The sequence below is a fragment of the Pogonomyrmex barbatus genome, unplaced genomic scaffold, assembly GCF_055798465.1.
Source record: "Pogonomyrmex barbatus isolate J1 unplaced genomic scaffold, ASM5579846v1 scaffold19, whole genome shotgun sequence".
Taxonomy (NCBI): domain Eukaryota; kingdom Metazoa; phylum Arthropoda; class Insecta; order Hymenoptera; family Formicidae; genus Pogonomyrmex; species Pogonomyrmex barbatus.
Genome location: NW_028297115.1, coordinates 739,338 through 755,936, shown reverse-complemented (window position 1 = coordinate 755,936; position 16,599 = coordinate 739,338). Strand labels below are relative to the sequence as shown.

The following is a 16,599-nucleotide window of genomic DNA, read 5'->3' as shown; positions in this document are numbered from 1 at the left end:
TTCTCGTAAAATAAAGGACACGATTAAATTTTGAGAAAAATTTTGGCAAAAGGGACATCTATCTGTCTGTGAAATAAAGGATTCTCCTTTCAGAATAAAGGACATATATATAGTCACCCAGTTTCCTGAGAGCCATAAGTGATCGAGAGAAGAGATCGGGAAACACGCGGGAACGTGTTAACCAGCGCGAGTACAAGCGGAATAACGCAAGAAAGCGGGAAAGCGGGGGGGGGGGGGGCGGGGGAGATACGCGGATGACGCAAGTGTGTACGGCGACTTTCGATTGATTCTGCGTCGGTTATAATAATAGTGTGCGAGATGGGGTGGTGGTACCGCTGCCGGGCAGTCTGGGCTTCCGCGCGACTGATTACGGGGGGTGCGGGGTGCGATATTATTGTAGAGGAAGACGCTCGAGTGTCGTGTCCACCAATCGTCGGTCCCGCCGACGTCGACGCGGTCACCGAGAGATTACCATCTCGAAGATATCTTTTCTCGAGTGGTACTTTTATCGCGCGCGCGGACCCCCCTCCCCCCTCCTCTTTCCCCCCCGTTTCCCTTTGTCTTCTCTCTCTTTCCCTTTCGCCAAACGCGCACACGGGGGGAGTACGATCATTGCCCATTTCTACTTTCAGTGTAGATTAACTTTAATCTCGGTTTAATCTCGCTCTTCTTCTTTCACTAATTCGACAAATTAGAAGAAGGTAAAGATTAGATTTACACCGAGATTAGAGTTAATCTGTACGTCGATGAGAGCCGAATACATGATCGAGATTATCGAGACGTTAAACGACGACGCTGTTCCTTAATCGCGTCTCGCGGGAAACGGACGCGGCGTTGCGTCGTCACAAACGAAATGGCCGATGGTTCACCCAAGGAGGTGGGATGATGGCAAAAAAAAAATCGCGCTGATGGCACGAGTGAGATGGCACGATTGTCAACCGCGTCCTCCTCGCGATGTCGAGATAATGGTAAATGTAATCGCGCTTTCATCGCATCGCGTTTCCTCGTCACCGCTAGAGATAAGGAGTTAACGGAGTTCGCGTAACACCACTCGAAAAGACGGTGACCGTAAACACCGGCTGTTGTCAGTTATCCGCCTCTTTTTCCGTCTCTTTCTCTCTTTTTTCTTCGGTCTCGTTTTTTTTCCGCGTTTGTCATCGAGGCATCGTGAGCACCTTGGTTTAAGTGGCGGTCGGAACGTCCGTTGCCGTTAGCGACAGATTTGCGTTCGTGACATCTTCCCATCTCCCGCTCGTTCTTTTCTTCCGCTCTTGGAAAAGATAAATCTAAAAAACGGAAACTTGAAAATTACTGAAGTTTGAAGCAAAAACGACGTGAATTTAGTAGGACTCGAATATAAGACCTATCTTCTAATCTTCTAATCTTCTTTTTGGACGGAAATCTGAGCGTATCATTTATTCATAATTTGACATTTTATTATTTCCCGTTCTCTCTTTCTTGTTTTTCTCTTTCATTTTTCCTCGTAATTTATCTTTTTCTTTTATATCAAGAATCAATGAAAAAGATGCTATCGGCAACGATTACACGACGCGTCGTTCAATCCGTCTCTCTCTCTCTCTCGCTATCTTGCTCGCTCTCGCTCGCTCTCGCTCTTTCTTTCTTTCTTTCTTTCTTTCTCTCTCGCGCTATTTGCGACTTTTCATTCATCCAATGCCGTTGCAACGAACAGCGACGAACAAGCATTCAACTCTTACGCGCCTTGAGCGTCGGCGGCTCCTTAACGATTTAACGTCGATACGTCGTGGCAACTCCAAGATTCTTTTTGCGACCCGCGGCCACAACTGGTTATTCTCGCGCGACTTAAATAGCGATCGATACGCGGGTTCCCGTGGTGTGCAACGAGCAATGAAAGAAGAGAGAAAAAAAAGAAGAAGGTAGGGGAAAGGAGGCCCCGGCACGTCACGGACTCTTGTAATCGTCCTACGCACGCACGCACGCACGTACGGAATAAGCGAGACGCGCGCGCGACGTTATATAATTTACTTATTGGACGCTCGTGGCATCTCCAATGCTTCGTAATCTTCGGTAAGTCAATCGTGACTTCGCAAATTATCTCGAATCTATCCCGATAGAATTCTCCCGTGGGAAGTATAGGATGATTGCGCGAGTAACGCGACAGCGAATTCGTCTAATTCTCCGAAAGTGGATTTGATTTCTTAAAGATTTTTTAAATTAGACGAGTAGCATTCTCGCGTGAAATCTCGTGCGAGAAATAAATTTTTTGCCTTATTATACAATAAATGTTTTTCGTACTTATTGTATGTAATTTTTTTTCTTTGACAGTATATTAATAATAATGAGATAGATTTATGTCCTTCGTAAGAGTGAGTGTCGAAGGGATTGAAAGGCTACCCGCTATTTGCGACCGATCCTTCTCACGCAGCATCAGAGTATAATAAAGTACGGTGATTATTATTTTTTTTTTTTTTTTAAGAGAATAAAGGACAAGTCTGAAAATTTTAGATTTTCGTTTCTATATGTTTATAAGTTTGTGACTATCAGAAATCTGCGCATTATAAAATTTTCTTGCGTCATATATCAAAATGAGATAATACCGCGCAATTTTCTGATAGTTTAAAACTGATTCGACTGTGTTGAAATAAATCCCTGATTTAAATTTGGAATAGGTTTGAAATAAAACATGAAAATGGATTCTAATTTGAATAATTTTAATTAAAAATATAATCAACACAAGAAGACACAAATTATATATATTTATATTTTACATATTTTATTTAAAAAATTTATTTATTAATACGACACGAGACGTTAAAACTTTAACTAGAAAAATTTCTTATAAAATAAAGGACTAGATAAAAGCAAAGGATAAAAGATAAAATAAAAGATAAAATTGAGTTTTCGGAAAGTAAATAAAGCTAAAGGACAGCTACCTAAAATAAAGGACTGTCCTTTAGAATAAAGGATGGTCACCGTAGATATAAGACAAAACAATTTACGGTGGTTCCTCGCATTTGTTCCTCGCCATATCTTTTTCTTTAACGTGAAATCGACGAGAGATGAAACGTGTTCTACGCAAACTTGAAATCGTTTATGCTCGGAATGCTATCTTCCGCGTTCGTCGGAACTCGTTCGTTCATTCGCGTTCGTTCGCGCTTGTTCGCGCTTTTCCCTCGGTTTGAAGCCACCTTATTACCGTTCAGGTGCATGTACAACCTTCGCGGTGACTGTGGAACGGGCTTGTCATGTCGACGGCGATGACGGTCGCGCGCAGCCGAGGCATGCATGCGTGTGCAAATTATACGCGGACCAGTTGCGAGGGGAGAATGAATGTCTAGCGATGTACACGTGACCCGAGACCAGCCAATAGGCCGCAACCCATTCAACAGCATCTCACCGACCAGTGCTGTATCGGAGGCATGATGGAGGAACAGAAGTGAGAATTAAGAACACGGGAATAAATTAAAGTTAAATTTTGGAAAAGAAGATTAGGAAGAGAGATCAAACGTAACGCAAAGTGGACATGATAAATATATTAAGATATAGCTATAGCTTGTACTTACTTGTGTCCAACAAAAGTTAGTTTTAAATCAAGACTATATATTCTCGTATATAAGCAAGAATCATATTAATTGTGATCTTTTTAGAAAAATTTTAGTTCTGACATGATTGCCACAGACCTAAAAAATCTGGACAATCGGGAAAAGTCATGGAAATTTGTATTGGCTAGGAAAAATTGGCTGGAAAAGGCAAGAAAAGATTTACATAAAATAGATCAAGAAATTCAAAATTTTGTTTGAAAAATCTGAAATTTCGCTTTTGAAACTTCTTTAAAAGAAGCTTTTTTGTTCTAAAAAGTACTTATATTTCTTCCAGCATTTTTATTTAATCTCATTTTTCTATCATATTTCATAATTGCATTCTTTTTTTCAATACTCGATTATTTTTGTTGGCTTGAAATTTATATTCAGGATTAGATTACGTTACTAGTTTTTTAAGATATTGCGTCTAATATAAACTAGCTTTCTTGTCTCTGCTTTTAAACATTAAAATTTAATATTGGTCATGGAAAATTCTCCATTGTCAGTTGTAAAACATGAAAAACTCAAGGAATTTCAGAATTCATTTTCTGTGGCAATTCTGCTTGATTTGATTGAATTTGTATTGATGCAAGTATAGTTATTCTCAAATAAACAAGAATATTATAACCTTTATATATAAGATTTTTAATATTGGGAGCAAAAATAATCAATACAAATGTACAATTATAATATTTGCATCAATACAAATGCAATCAAATCGACATTAAAAATTTTTAGGATAATAATCTTGATTGTAACATTCTTACATATGAGAATATTTATCTTGATTTATCTTGACTAATTTTTATTTCTCTTCTTAATTCCTACTTCTGTTCCTCTATTGTGCGCATGATCTAAGCAGATACATTTTGGTGCTACTTTGCACAGTTTCTCGCTGACAAATCTTTTGCTTTCTGAGAGACGACCATCGTCATTTTTCTCCGACCGTTTCTCTTTCTTTCGGATTTTTATCTGACTGGTAATAACGCCACCGCCTCGGTCTTCAATAAATCGGAAGTGCGTCCTCGTGTCGATTCACCGTAATATTCGCTCGCGTAAAACGAGGACTCGTTACAGAGTTGACGAATCGGTCGCGATTTCTCCCGCAGACGGGGATAATCTCAGCGGGGGAGGTTTGCAACTTCTCGTGCAAATCTGGCGCAATGCACAAATTCTATGTTTATCTACCACTTCAGTATCTGTTTGGATTTCGATACCGGTCGGTATGAGTATTGGCGCGCGATAATTCTTGGACCGACGTTGAAAATTCCGAGAAGTCGCTCGACGAGTACACGTACATTATTGTGCGCACACACAACACTAGTTAGTAGTTATATACGTAACCTCTTCTCTCTCTTTCTTTTTGTCTTTCCCTCTTTACGTTTCTTACTATTCCGTCCACGCACGCACGCACGCACGCACCGTGTGCACGACCGCAGGGCCGCACGCGGTTTCGACCATTATCATTTGATTAGATGGAAAAAAAAAAAAAAAAAAAAAACAATAGCTGTTTTTACTGGAAGCAAACTACAAGCGCTATTCCTCAATTTATGATAAATGAGCTGTAGATAATTTTCATTATCTAATTTTAAGTTTAATTAATCGGCTACGAAATAAAAAAATATAAGAATAAAGAGATTAATTCTCTACTATAAATTTAATTTTCTTTTTCTTTTATTATAATTCTTGGAATTATTATTATATTTCAGCTTAATTGCCACACGTCTTATCGCGCTCCGTCGTTCCTTGATATGCTATTTCGAAATATTATTTCCAGACTAAGTAGCCACTTTATTATTATGTTCCTCTCTTCTCGGTACACATATTCTTCGTTATGCAAAATTAAGATAATTGTTAACGATAATTAAATAATATTAACGAAGTCGAAGTCGCATACCTTGTTTTAATTATCCTTATCTTATTACGTTTTATTTTTTGATACTCCTTTGTTTCTATGTAACGAGATAAGAAGCTATAATATCAGGCTTCACACACTTTTTCCGGCGTACGTCCTCCGCTGTGAAATTAATTCTCTTCTTTGTGCGTCGTTGTCGCAAACTGTTATGGCATCTCTATCTCTGTTTTCGCGTCTAATGACCGCCCCTGCTTGACTATGCAGATAAACGCGTGCGTGTACGCACGTGCAAGTGTGCGTGATGCACATCAATCGTCCTGAGCGTTTACGTAGGACGTACGAGAGGCCACTGTTACGCCAGATGTGTCTACTTTGTCTATGAGTCTTCTCGCTCGTCGATTTTAATGTCGCGATCCGCGACACTTGACAAAGAAGAAAAAACACAGATTCCTCTCTATGTGGCAGCAATTCGGAGAGAATTCTCTTGCTCTTCTAAATAATCAAGCAAGAGTTGTACGGAGAGTTGTATTTTCGAAAAAATTTTGAACATAAACAGTTAAAAAAAAAAAAAAAAAAACATGGCGGAACAAAAAGCGGAAAGATATAACGCTTGATAGCGTAAAAGACTCGCGATTATGTTTTTCTCGAAGAGTATTATTTGGCAAGAAAAATTTATAAAGATTCCCGTTGTAGAATATATTATATATAAAATTGACTATGAGATTCTTTTGAAAAAGATCGAAAAGATATAAGTGTCTGTACTGTTTTGAAAATCAAGTGCACAAATCAAGGCTAGGAACAAAGGAGAGGGCAAGAAGTTAAAGTGGAAAATGTTACGGAGAAAAAAGTGTAGCAAAAAAATTGGCGTGAAATGTGATATCTGTACAATGAGATTCAACGTTACAAAAAAATAAGGCGGAATGTCAAAGGCGCTGATATCCCACCGTTGTAACAACGATGGTGACGATGAATCGGGAGCAGGATCGAATTTTCGATTTCTTATTCTTTTGACTGCTCGAAGGCGGCTCCGGATTCCGAAATAGCATATGACTTCGTCCACCGGCGTGATTCATAGCCCGTCGTGATCCAACTAGCAGTTAGCTGCCGATGCGAGTCTATCAGCTGTGTGTAATCAGCTAGCGAGGAAAAGGAGAGAAGCCACGGGAGAAAAGGAGATAAACGGACAGAAAGAAAAGATACGAGATTCACAATCGTCTCGCTAAAAATACATGCATAACGTAACTTGCAGTCTGCAAGAACTCGTTCGTTTTCTATTCCGCTGTAATCTATTATAAGGTAATTATTGACGCGGCGGATGAATAAGTCGAACAACCGTAATGTTATGTCATGTCTCCTCGAAAATGTAAAAAAATGTTTTTTTATAATAATTTGCTGAGTACAGGCGTATGCGAAATCGGCGAGCGAATGATTTTGGGATAACGTCACGCGACGGTTTCTTGATTACAGAGATATGGATTTAATAACATTATTAATCTTTATTTATGTCTTGTAAAGGAAGTCAACATTTTTAATTGTATATACTTCCCGTGTCTTTCTGCACTTCTTGGAAATATAATATTAATCGAGTGTATATTTTGAGTGAAGCTTCTTTTCAGGCAAAGCTCGCTTAAAATTAGCTGAATAAGATTTTATTGTCCTCTAGGTATTCTGAAGGTATTCTTTATTAAACCTTCGTAGTTGTTTACGATCCATCAAAGAAACTACTCCTCTCTCATTTTTATTGCGGAAATATCATTTCCGTTTTCAATAGCGAGCAAACATCACGACATGTGCATACATCAATCGCACTCGATATTGAACTCTGTGTTTACGATTTTTGCTCAATGTTAATTAAAAAGGCTTTCATATAATATATATATTTTTACGCAGATATGAGAAAATCTAATTAATCTAAATTTAATATTCTTTCAAATGTATTTTCAAATTCTTTCAGATTAATTTTTCCAAGTTTTTAAAAAAAATGTTCAGCTCTCGAATCCTTAAAAAGATAGGTCGAACCGCTTTGTTCACTTAACAAAGTGAAACAAAAATGATTAAACTTCCAAAAAGTCGTGAAAGTTAATATTTTATCTTTCTACACGTTTCAAAATCAATTTCTCCAAACTCTTAAACAACTGAATCCGAGCAAAAAAATAACAAATAAAATAAAACTCTGGTTCGAAAACTCAGGAGAATCAACGTGGATCTGATCCTTTTTAATATTAACTTTTTTAGTTCTTCGAAATTCGGGAAAGCCGTGCGGATTAGGGAATTATTTATCCGCGAAAAAAAAAAAAAGGAAAGAAAGACTCACGATGGGGCTGGCAGGCTTACGCTTCTGGAAGGCCCGCAAGTCCGTGGCGACGGACCGCCGGTGGTTGGCTATGTGTGCGTAGGTGTGTGCTGCTCCGGGTTAGAGGCTCTTGGGCGCGCACACACGAGTCGTCGCACCGCGCCACACCACGCCACGCCGCGCCACGCCGCGCCGCGCCACGCCGTGGCTACTCGCTGCGTGCGGAGCGCGCCTACGCGCGCACAAGTGCATCCGTCCGTGTGAGCGCGCCCCGTCGGCCGGGGAAAGGGGGGCGGGCAAACCGTATGTACGTGGAGGCGGACGCGCGCGCGTGCGGGTCGCTCGCATGTATGCACATACGTACGCATCACGGATACACACACACACACACACACACGCGCGCGCGCGCGCGCGCGATCGAGATACAGCAACTGTCAGTGGGAGCAAGCATGTCTCCCTTCGTCTCCTCTCCTTTTTTCTTTCTCTATCAGTTGCGTGTGTGAGTATACGCGCGTATGAGTATAAGTACGTGAATGTAGGGACTGTCAGTGAATATTGAGCGCTTCGTTCTCGGCTCGTCCGAGTGACTCGGTGAAGCGTATGCGTGCACGTCCGCCGAGATACACGAGCGTAGAAGTGGAATCATAGGAGGAGGCAGCGCGCGGTCGGAAAAGGTGAAGGTGAAGGAGGAGGCGCAGGAAGAGGTGGGGAGGGAGGACGTAGAGGGGTGGGAGGGGGCGCGCAGCGGGGTGTCAGGAGTAGTGGTGCCCGAACATACGCGACGCGTATACCGGTTCTCTCCTCTCTCTCTCTCTCTCTCTCTCTCTCTCTCTCTCTCTCTCTCTCTCTGCATTATGTGTTATATGTGTATACGTGCATGCGCGCGCGTGGTCGGGCCGCCTCGGTTATACGACTCCGGCTCGTCGCAGGCGGTTCAGTTGAGCAATCGAATCCGAGAGTAACTGGTGTACGCGCTCGACTGGGGGAGCCGACAGTGATACAGAAAAAGAGACAGAGGAAGAGCGGGAGGGAGATAGAGAGAGAAAGAAAAAGAAGCAGGACACCGACGAAGAGGATCGTCGCGGCACGTTTTTAACGCGTATGCGGCGACGGCGATGTCAATAATTTGGTGTCGCCGGCTCGTGTCCTCGCTCGCGTCTCCGAACAGCGGCGACGACGTTGCTGTTGTCGTCGTCATCGTCATCGTCGTTACCATCGCCGCCGCCGCCGCCGCCGTCGCCGCTGCCGCTGCCGCCGTCGTCGCCGTCGTCGCCGTCGCCGTTGTCTCGGCCGCGCTGCTCTCCCGGTCGGTAAAGACTAACCGTGTAGCGGCGAACGTACTTCGTGACGTGACGAGACGCGCGTCTGACTGGTGCACGCAACGCGCTCTTCGAGGCCGTCGTGCCTGGTGCACGCGGATGGGAACGACGAGGGTGGATAGGTAGGTAGAGAACGCGGCGCGATTCCGTGCCGTTCACCGGCACGGGAGGTCGGTCCCGAGGGTGATACGCGTGCGGCCCCATGCGACATCTCGTCCCCGCCTCCCCTCCCCTCTCTTCCTGGGTTCATTCATTCGTCTTTCGCCGCGTATCGCGTCGAGTGCGGGAGTGAAAACGCGCGCGGAATCGCGAGAATGAAGCACCGGAGTACACAGTGTGTACAACAATCGCAAAGTGTGATATGAAATGTCGCCGAGGCACACACACACACACACACGCGCGCGCGCGCGCGCGCGCGTATTCTTTGTATACGCGAGTGCATGAGTGAATTCGGACGCGCGGGGTAGTATGTGGAGGTGCATCGGATGTGTCGTGACGTGACGCGTGTGTTACGTGTGTGTGTGTGTGTGTGTGTGTGTGTGTGTGTGTGTGTGTGTGTGTGTGTGCGTGCGCGCGCGCGCGCCATCTCTCCTCTCGTGCTCTCGGCCTCGTGTGTACGTGCGAGTGAACGAGTGAACGAGCGAGCGAGCGAGCAAACGAGCGCGTGTGCGCGTGTGTCAGCGACTCCACGGTGTGATGCCCACACTGAGTGGGAAGCAAGCGCGCGCGTGGAGTAGTCGGTCGCATGTTACGACGAGCGAGCATCCACACACTACCTGTCCTAGGAATCGTACTATACGACGCCTGTATCGCTTCTCCGTCTATTTATACGATGACCATATACCACGCGCGCGCCTCGTACTCTCTTCTCCTCCTGTTTCCCTCTCGTCTCCGCTCCCCTTTCGCTCCTCTTCCTCCACTTTCGTTCCTTCCCCTCTTCCTCCCTGCCCCACCTTTAGCATGCATTAATTCCTTCCCCACCAAACGTCCCTCCGGTATATCGGCTCCTTTTCTTTTTCCCTCGCTCTCTTCGTTCGCTACTTACCTCCCACCTCACTCGCACACAAACGCACGCTCTCGTTCTCGCGCTCCCGCCCCTTTCTTCCTTCGCCCCCTGTAACGACATCCGTGAACACAAGCTAGTCGAGTCGAGTCGAGTCGAGTCCGAGCTGATTCGAGACGGTGACTCCCTCCCTCCTCCCCCTCTCTCTCTCTCTCTCTCTCTCTCTCTCTCTCTCCCCCTCCCCCTCCCCCTCCCTCTTTCCTTCTCCCTGCCTCCGTTCTCTCTGTCGCCGTACTCTTACGTACACGCGGAATGCGCCGCCAGGAATTCTCTCTCACAATGGATTTATTGTGTTAGTGAGAGCGGCTCGAGAGTACGCGCGCGCGCGCGCGCGCACTCCCCGGCACGCTCTTGTGAGAGACGAGAAGAACGGACGAACGGGCCAACCAACGAACGAGAACGAGTGAGCGAGTGGATAGCTCGGAAAACGAGCGCGTGTATTTGTTTGTGATTTTGTGTGTGTGTGTGTGTGTGTGTGTGTGTGTGTGTGTGTGTGTGTGTGTGTGTACGCGCGCGTGTTACGTGTACATGTACGTGTGTGCGTGCGTGCGAGACTTGACTCCGAGAGCGCCGTGCGACCGCCACCGCCGACTCGAGCGAGCCAAGATGGAGCTGCTGGACGCGTCGGGACCGCGCGAGTTTCACGGATCCTCCGGCGCTGCGTTCCTCCTCGGCGATCCCAGCCTCGGTCGTCGGCCGTTCGCCGCATGAGGGAAATCGGCCCACGGCCCTCTGCGTTATCATCCCTCTCGTCACATCTCTCAGTCTCACGCGCCGTAAACTCAGGACGACGACGAGTAACAATCGCCCCTCCTCCGTCGGCCCGTTCCGTCGTCCCTCCGCTATCTTTACGCCGAGACCCGCGGTGTTAGTGCCTCCTCGGAAGTGCGTGTGCGTGCGTGATGCGTGTGCGTCCATTCCATTCGCTTGTTGCGCGTGTTATGCTCCTCGATGGTACACCATGTGCTCTCCGTTAGAGCTCCGTGAGCACTTTTGCACATCTTTTTTTTTTCCACCCGTCCTCTCTACGTCCCCCCCCCTCTCGTGAATTTCTTTGGGATTTATTTATCTTCGGGATTTCCGATATCCCGTGCCGCAAGTTCATCATCGAAATTTCGTTATGCGTTTCGTAGAAACCTGCCTCGACGCTCGACGTTCTCCGAAGCGCGATGGTATCGCGCGATACCACACGTAGCGTGCACCGCTTTCCTCTCTATTTCTTCTCTTTTTCTTCCTCTTCTTCCACCTCCTCCTCCTCCTCCTCCTCCTCCTGCTTTATCTTTCTCTTTCCACCCTTCGTAACGAGATTACGCTGCTTCTTCACAGTGCATCTTCGCGGCCTGGTACACGGCGTGTGACGGTTCTCTCTTCAGTGTCGACGATCACGCGCTCTCTTCCTCTCTCTATCTTTCGCTCTTACGTGTGGGGTGGATATGTGCATTACGAGTGCAATAACGCCTTTGCACGGTGCGATTGATCACGCCGCGGCGAAACCGTCGTCGCCACTTGAATGGAAAGTGCACTCCCGGTGCGCCGGACGCGATTGAACGACGAAATGGTGGTGATGCTCCTCTTTCACGCCGTCGTGGTCGCCATCGCCGCCGCCGTCGCCGTCGCCGCCGCCGCCAGCTGTGGGTGGATTTACCGGTCTGGGACTGTCGTCGACTCGCTCGGTGATCCTTGACGCTGCCCGAACGAGAGTAAGTCCTCGATACCTTCGTTACCTCGCCGCGAAGCTTGACCTCAAGGCACAAGTCGCGTAGATCCCACGCTCAAAAACCAGTGATCGCGACGCGATTTTCCTCCGCACCGGTATTCCCGCACAATTATGCGTATTATTCCTGATGATAATTCCCTCGAAACGGCCCGAGGTGTATTAAAAAGTTATTTCACTGTTACATTTTGTAACGCTACAAGGCATTAAAGGCACACTGTTATGTGAGCTTCGCCCAGCGTGATTTAAGTATAATATAATCTCTCAGTTTAACTTATTCTTTCATCTCATTCTCTCTCTCTCTCTCTCTCTCTCTCTCTCTCTCTCTCTCTAACTGTCTCTCATATTTTCTTTCCCTTTCTTTCGAGTGCTATCTTCGTTAAAGATTATAATCGCGGTCAGGATCGAGCGACGCTGATGCAATCGATGATTAATCGTCTTTGTTCGTCGTCGTTTCCTCGACGGGTATGATCTCGATCAAACGGAAATTGGAAAAACGCTCGTTTGGGAGCGAGCTAGCGAAAATATCATCAGGTTTATTCGCGTTCCCGAATCGAACCGTGCCACCTCGATAGCCGAATCCGCGAGTGTATTTTCGTCCGACAGCCGACGGAAAGTTCAAAGTTGAATCACTCGCGATCGACGATAAGATTATGACGTCGCACGCGCGCGCATGCATATCCACGGTTCATCTCTTCCGTTCGTTTTCCACTTCTTCTTCACTTCGCGAATGGCGCGATCTCCCCGAATATCCATAGCCGGGTTCATTGATCCGTCCGATTGGCTTTATCGTACACAATTTTAATATCTTCACTACTTATTTCTCAAGTGCGCTGTTGACTCAATGTCAACTATCAGTTGTTGTACAAAATACAGATGTAGATCTAGATAGATGTATAGAAAAATTGATAAAAATTATCGTTGAAACTAGGTAATTCTTTGGATGAATGAGACACCCCGTGTGCAATAGAGGAAACAGGAATAAATATTGAATTTTGTAAATAAATATTAGATAAAGAGATTAAATGTAATACACAGTGGACACACACACACACACACACACACAAAAGTTAGTATAAGATGTGGCTATGTACTATATTTATTCATGTCCATGTTTTTGTGTTACGTCTTATCTTTATTCCTCATTTTTCTTTCCAAAATTTAATATTTATTCTTGTCAATTTCTATTCTATTCTCCGCGATTGTGCGCGAGGTCTGACAGTCCTCAACATTCCACGAGCATGCCCAAATAAAGAGAGATTGGCTCGCTCGCGGAAAGTTCCACGAAGAAAAGTGATATGAATTAATTCATGCTTGGAGAATATAAACTTCTATTCAGGTTTTATTTTTAATTCTCGTAAATTACCGTAAATTCGTTACGAGATACGCTCTGCCGCGACACGTAAAAGGCCACCATGTTTGACCATGCGAATGTACTCAATGTGTGACGAGAGGGAGTGTCGCGCATGGATTATCGTTGATCTAAATTTGCAGGGGGGGGGAGAGAGAGAGAGAGAGAGGGAGGGAGGGGGAGAAGAGAGATGCGCGATGATTTCGTCACGACGATGAAGACGATGATCACTTTACGCATGCCTCTCGTTTATCGGTTGTTACGTATATCGATACAGATTTATGAACGAGGAGCCGTTATCTGCTCCGATTTTTCAACAGTGGACTGCCTGTTGTGTAATCCGAGCGAGCTGATCGCGATCTACGATCTGGAGCTGTGTGACACGAAGTCGTAAAGAGTGCCAACATATTGAAACACATGGTATCGCGTGAGAAGTGTGCGTCGCTTTTTGATAGCATAATCTCGCGAAATGGTCCCACATGGGTTTCGATCGAGCGATTCGCGAGATGCGAGATCTCTCGCCCGAGACTTCAACTAGGATTTTTTAATTTTGATCTTAGCCAGGAAAAAGTTATTCGGGATCATTTGTTAAATTCAATTTTCATTAGCGGAAAACCAACGTACCTCGTATTTGGAATATAAATTCTGCAATGACGCGTGGAGAGATAATCAATAAATCCCTGCCTGAGTTTTAGTAACGTCAATTTACGCCACCGAAGGCTGAAGTAATGAAAAAAGTTAAAAATACGAACCGCATGAAATTATTTCGCGTTTCGTGTCCAATTTGGACGAATTATTAAACTTTGAATAATAATGCGTAATGATGCGGAGTTTATTTTCCTCTTTTCTACGGATCTCTTATGCATCTTCCAATTTTTGAAATGAATGCGCTTTGAAATGAAGGCGATGGCAATCCCGAATATTCCCGAATGAAAAAAATGGTCGTTGATGAACTTTTTGTTCTTTTCGAGTGATTTTTGAATCCTGGCTTTTTATTTCATTGATTTATTATGTGTTTGTTCGCGAAAATATATTTCAATTTACATCGCTCATAACGAAAAATTCGTGACACCATGGGAACGCGGCTCTCGTAGACGACGTAAATCGTCTGAGAGAGATTCAATCATCATTTATGGTCAATAATCTTGCTGCAACGCCGATAAATTGAACTATCCGGGAAATTGAACTATCAGTTTATTAACGAATGAAACGTCTACGATTTTTCTTTATCATTTCAATAAAGTACAAATAAACTACTCGTAACAATGTTTGCTCGTTAGTCATTGCTCAAATAAGATCAGTACTTTTTTTTTTCACTTTTAAAAGGCAGAACTCTTTAAAGCTCTATAAATCTTTCAACATCTGAAAGAAGGTCTGTTGAGGAGGTATTTTCTTTAGTTTAATGGTCAGAATTATTTGTTTAACAATTGTAGAATTATAAAAAGTCTTCAATTCTCAGGAGTTTCTACGAAATGACGATACGCCAGCTTTACACCAAAAATTTCTACAAGCGGTCCCACTTCTCTATCTCTCCTCCCCCCCCCTCCTCTCTCTCTCTCTCTCTCTCTCTCTCTCTCTCTTTCTCTTTCTCTTTCTCTTTCTCTTTCTCCACCGCCTCCCGCGGTCGTTTCTATGCGGAACGAACAGTGGTTTACAAAAGTTCATACACACGATAATCGTTATCGGTTCGAGCTGCGCGCCGTTATCAACAGCTGGTAAGCGTAAAGAGTGCGTGTTTAGTGCGTCCTTCCGGACTGTAAATCCTGAGTACACATCCCCGATCGATTACATTCGATTAGCATCGTCGAAAATAATTATCAGCGTGTTTTTGTGTACGAGTGGCGAGATTAATGGTGATCGGGAAGATCCGAGATTTCGAAGATTTCGACATTCGACAGAGGCGCGCGCGCGCGCGCGCGCACACACACACACACACACACACACACACACACACACACACACACACACACTTAATTCGCGCGATGTCGGTTGATCGTTAGATTGATTCTTTGTTCGACTCGTATTCGAATCCTCCTGGAAATCATCCATCTCCCGTTTTTGCGTCATGCTAAGATCGTGTTGTGTAATAAAATGCTGCCTTAATTTTACGTATTTTACTGCATGCATGTTTCTTATATAAATAATTCTGGAGAAAGATAATGGAGTATCGAAAGTATTTCGTTACATTCGTGTTATATAACTGTTACTGATCCATCAGTAATATCGTAATAAAAAACAGAGATGATTAAATGTCACGAATATTTTCTACAAAACGGACTCCCTGTAGGTCTTCTTATTGTACTTCAGCATAAAATTTGCGCTCCGTTTCACAATTATCTAATCGTCGAATTTAACAGCCGGGAGTTTCGCGACTCTAACGTCGCAAAACTTATTTTAATCTTTCATTTCAACGATGTTTCTCCGCAGTTACGCATTTTTAAGGGAACCTTTTGTAGATTATGAAGATACATCTGTTTCCTTTCGTTGCGCAATTTTTGTCACCTTTAATTGTCTCCGTTTCATTTCTATGCTCGAGGGTCTCCGAGTATACACTATAAGCATATTCAGCGATCATCTTTTCATATTTCTGAAAATCATTTACTTGAAAATACGACAAGGACATACATAAATACAATTGTCAAAGTCACGAAGATCCGAGGGGGTATTGTAGATAAAAGACGTTGTCGTGCGTAAAGGAAACAAATTCCCTGGATGAACGGAAGGATTAGTATGGACATTATACTTATTTTATTTTACTCGCAATGAAAGAAAGTCCAGAACGGATAGACGGTACTTTTGTGAGACACTCCTAAGACGGACATTTTTGTGAGTTTTCTTTTTCTTTCTTTCTTTCTTTCTTTTTTTTTTCTTTTTACAATGATGAAGAGACGCGATTTGATGATATTCCGTTATTCTTTTGAATAGCAACTTCGCGACCTCCGGCGACATCATAAATAAATATTGACACCGCGTACGCGATAACTCTTCTCTCTCCATCTCCTCCTCCTCCTCTCCTTCTCTCTCTTTACGATCGCCACGCACGTGCGTGCGTGCACACGCGGCTGCATGCGTTTACTCATTGGCCGGCGACGCTGCACTTCGATGCGTTGCGTACGAGTTGCACGGTTTACGCCCGCGTTGCGTACGTGTTGTGTGTGTCACGTGGTTACGCAGCGTAAATGGTAGCGCGAGTGATCAGTCCGCGATTCCGAGTGGAACGGAGTTCGACCGCCATTCCAATTCAACATAATAAAACGCCGATAAATGTAAAAAAAAAATCTCGAGACTTGGGATATTTTCCACTTAGTGATGAAAATCGACACAAACACCGTCCTATTTTTCTCGATGTACAATACGAGAAACAAAGACGAAGCGATACATCTTACATCTTACATCGATGTATAACGGATGGAGCAAATTTCCTTTCGTCTTGAAAGATCCAGA

The 16,599-nt window shown here is 44.3% G+C and overlaps 1 protein-coding gene across 13 annotated transcripts in view; it reads left to right on the top strand.

Annotated features, from left to right (window-relative positions):
• The window catches only part of cic (Putative transcription factor capicua), a 58,125-nt gene that overhangs the window by 11,851 nt on the left and 29,675 nt on the right, over positions 1 to 16,599 (top strand). For 9 of the 13 annotated variants that reach the window (XM_089075371.1, XM_089075363.1, XM_089075368.1 and 6 more), the window contains exon 2: positions 11,417 to 11,790. The exons of 1 other annotated variant lie outside the window; for it this stretch is intronic. The gene's annotated coding sequence lies outside the window, so the exon portion shown is untranslated. Of the gene's footprint in view, positions 1 to 8,701; positions 9,150 to 10,539; positions 11,074 to 11,416; positions 11,791 to 16,599 lie in introns of those variants that run through there. 3 more of the 13 variants (XM_089075360.1, XM_011631339.3, XM_089075362.1) reach the window with 3 other exon arrangements.